A 4,151-nucleotide genomic window follows, 5' to 3' on the forward strand; every position below is an offset into this window, starting at 1 on the left:
GTTCTGGGCTAGCTCCTAAAAGTGTAATATGTGGATGAGGAGGACATGACAATTGTCTACGATGATCTGAAGGGAGTAAATTCTAATGGTGGAGAAGAATTGTTTGGAGTGGTAATAGCTGGAAGCAATAGCACAAAGTTAGAAAAAGTAACAATGAGGCTGTACTGTATATGGAAAAAGAGAACTTCTTGACAGTGAGCCCTGTTATGCTGTGGAATATTTCCCAGTCCCAAAATAGCTTGGACATTTCAAACATGGCTGGAAAAAGACTTAGAAAGTATACCATAAGGAATACTACTACATTGCCAGGGAAATTGGCTAGAATATCCAATAGGTCTGTTCCTTCTCTAGCGTCTATCATTTTTAATATAAATAGTCTGACATCTCCAGGAGATGATTCCATCTGACGCAATGAAAATAAGGAAGAGTTCCGAATTTGGCACTAAATCCACAGCTGATGTAAAATGACTTCAACTGATTTCAGTGGAACTATGCTGCTTTACACCAAATCTCAGGTAAACCTCTCTTAAAACATCCCTATTCTCTTTTGTGATGTCAATTCTTAGCCAAAGTCAAATAATTACCTCAAAGTTTTGAGTCTCACTCTCACTTTTGGAAGAATTAATTCAATCTGGTAAAACAATGTAATTCCAATCTGCTGCATATGTGGAAATGTATTTTGAAACTAAATGTGTCCTGTAGCACTGGCCTTTTTCTGTGTCAACTTATGTATAGATTTTCTTAGCATTAGGCTCTCACTTCAGAAAGCAGTGTGTTTCTCAGTCCAATTGGCTGGCATAACTTAAACAAGAGGTAGCTATTGCTACCATATGCAGCTGTATTACAGAACAGTGGGGCTTTCAGAAAGATGTATTTCTTCACCAGGCAGAAACTGCACACAGCTAGGCATTGATAACTGTACAGCTGGGATCTGATGGCATTATTCAATGGAACTGAGTCAGCACATCTACTCAGGCATGAAAAAGAGAAGAACTGTGTTTTAATCCTGTGACAGAACACAGTAAATTATCAAAGAAAATAAGAGGCTGGTGACAATATGCTGTTATGTTAAAGCCTTCAGAATTGAAAGCCTGAACTTCTTTCTACTGCACATTGTGACTAAATGTGGGAAGTAAAAAACATTTGGAGCACCCTCTTAGAGCAAGTTAAAGAAATTAGAGGAACCAAGTCTAATGCAGATGTGATGCTACAAAAGTGCTCTCTGAAGGGTTATGCCCATTATAAAAATGAGATCAAAATGCAAAGTTTAGATCCAGATTCATATCCAGATCCAAACTTCCCCAAAATTTGATGATTTTTGGAGCTGGGATTTGGTTTACAGACATCTCTAATATAAACGCTTGGTAGAGTATTTTTTTGTGAAGGTGGAAAGCATCAGATTTTTGTCGCTGCACTAGTCTTTATTTTTATGCTATGACAAGTTATATGGTACCATATATTGGGAGGAGTAACAAACCCAAAGATGAATGCTTTCAAACGTCCAATAATGACAGGTATCTAATATAAATACACTAGATGAAGTTATGTTTTTAGTTATGTGAACATGTATTTTTTTATATATATACACATATATACACACACACACACACACACTATATATATAGATGTATTTTTCTAAATAAACTTTCAAAAGAAACTAATTTAAAAATATACTAAAAAAATAAAATCCATAGTATTAATCAAATGTGATGCATCATTCCTAATGTGCCTTGTATTAGTCTGGGTCATTACTATAGAATGTTGCCCTTTTTTCTTTCTTTCTTTTTTTTCCTTATAAGGAGGATTTTTTACATAAAAATAGCAATGACCAATATCCAGCACAAATAAAGTATTGGGAATGTAAAATATATTTGGTCTTAACTGAATGAATTTTATACAAATAATTACAAGAAAATTTGGGATCCAGATTCTCTGTTACTGTAAATGGATAAAACTTCACTGAAGTCAATGGGGCTACAGCAGAAAGCGTACACCAGCATATAATATGCACCCAAATTTCAAGGCCACGGTCTATGGAATTATAGTTCTCTAAATCAGAAGAATAAATGTAACTGTTGGACCCTTTGCCCTGAACTATGTAGCTGATTTTTTAATATCAGAGGGGTAGCCGTGTTAGTCTGGATCTGTAAAAAGCAACAAAGAGTCCTGTGGCACCTGTTCTGTTAGTCTTTAAGGTGCCACAGGACTCTTTGTTGATTTTTTAATGCTATTTAACAAACTACTTCAGTTGGTTGAAGTGTTAGAACTCTTGTAAATGTCCACTACTACTATACACTACCTTGTGTTTCCATTTCTTTAAAAGAGGAGGGGACTCCATAAAAAGGAAGGTGAAGGTTTAAATATCAACATATCTAACTACTCTGTCTATGTCTTTCCTAGGCATTTCTAATGTGCCCTTTGGATTCCAGATGATTTCAGGTTGTGCTAACTAGTGTCTGCCTGTACAATTAAACTGTTCACTCTCAGGCACACCAAGGACTAAAGAAATTTGAGAGACCTAGAAATAGTTTGACAAATAGAAGTTGCAAAGTACAGTATTGCCAATTTATCATGAGTCTCATGATAGATATTTGGTGTTTTACATAAAACAGTCCTGACTGCTGCAGTTAGGAGATTACATGAGAATTTCAGTTTTTATCTAGAAGAAAATATGTTGCTAGCCATCATGGTTACAGAGAAAAGCTTGAAACGGTGACCATAAAGACTCTGATACCAGTAGGCAAATAAAAAGAACTCCACACTAACAGCATAGTGGACTGCAGCAGTTTCAAGGTCATGGAGAGGTCTTTACTGCTGCTGTTTTGTTTGACTGGCAGGTGGCAGAAGGAAGGGATGCTGTTAATTTCTGGAGGATCCTGGAGATAGAGAAGAGAGCTTGCAGAGAGGAAGCAGCTTAAGAGGAGGAAGCAGGAGGCACTACAAAAGTAAGGTCATCAAGTGAGGAGGCATATCAAGAGGGCTTACAGATGCTGGAGGTGGGCCAGAAGCTCCTGCCAACATGAGACCAATGACCATCTGTACAGGATATTTTCAGTATGTCGATATAGCTCAGATACTTGGTCTGCTGCTTCTGGGTTCCAGTCCTGCAAAGATTTGTACACCTGCTGAACTTTACACACTCGGAGTTGTCCCACTGAAGTCAGAGTTCGATTGTAAAGAGCAGGCACAGAAAAGGAAGCAATTTTTTGTTTTGTTTTTTGTTTCATATCACGCCCTTAGAGTGCCTCAGAACACTGGGGAATCCTGATTGAATATCCATTATTAGCAAAGAGTTAGTGTCCTTTTGCAGTAATGTCCACCATTCTGTGATATATTAACTAACCCAAAGGATGAAAAACTTATTTAGAGATCCCCTTCATTTTTTGTTGTCACATTTCCAAGTACTTAGCTATGGGCATGTACTGTGCAAAATTTACTGAATTTAAATTGCCCTCTATGCACATCACACAATGGCTTTTATATACAAAGTATACTGTTTAGCAAGGGAGAATTGTAAAGGACACATTATAATTTAACATTGGATGCATGAATGTAGCCTATGTTTTTCAGAGAACAAAGACTGACTTTTTGTAGACGTGTATGTTTTATTCATCACTGAATAACTGGGCTATAAGTGTATAATCTGTAACATTATTGATTTGCAATATGTGCATTTTCACTTTAGTGTTTGGCCACATTCAGTTTGCTTTCTACCATTATCTGTTGCTTACTTTATCTATAATTAAAGTGAATAACATTTCTTTAATGTACTTACTGTTGTGTAGCATTAAGTAGTAGTTATAGTCATAAAACTTCATTTGTCCATTGAAATCATAAGAAGATGTGGAAAGTGCCCTAAATACATTCTCTTTTACATTGCATAAATATAATGAAAGGTACTTTTAAATACATAAAGCATAATGTATTAACAAACATTTATTTTAATCTATAATGACTCAATGTATATAGCACCCCATTAATATCATTTTCATATGCTCTTTACAACCACTGGTAATGCAAAAAAGGAGTAGTTGCTGAGTCATGATATGGGCTTCAGTGGGAATAAACTGGCTATCAGACTTGAAGAAGAGTTCTGTTTAGCTCAAAAACTTGTCTCTGGGTATGGCTACACTTGCAGCTGTACAGTGCTA

General features: G+C 36.2%; 1 long non-coding RNA gene across 1 annotated transcript; it reads left to right on the forward strand.

Moving 5' to 3' along the window:
• The first annotated feature begins 429 nt into the window (after positions 1–429).
• On the forward strand, positions 430–3,770 carry LOC112102009. The gene is made up of 2 exons (XR_002907710.1): positions 430–515; positions 2,838–3,770. It is a non-coding gene; the product is annotated as an uncharacterized LOC112102009 (long non-coding RNA).
• Positions 3,771–4,151: the final 381 nt, after the last annotated feature.

This window comes from Terrapene carolina, unplaced genomic scaffold (assembly GCF_002925995.2).
Source record: "Terrapene carolina triunguis isolate 2854851 unplaced genomic scaffold, T_m_triunguis-2.0 Scaffold66, whole genome shotgun sequence".
Lineage (NCBI taxonomy): Eukaryota > Metazoa > Chordata > Testudines > Emydidae > Terrapene > Terrapene triunguis.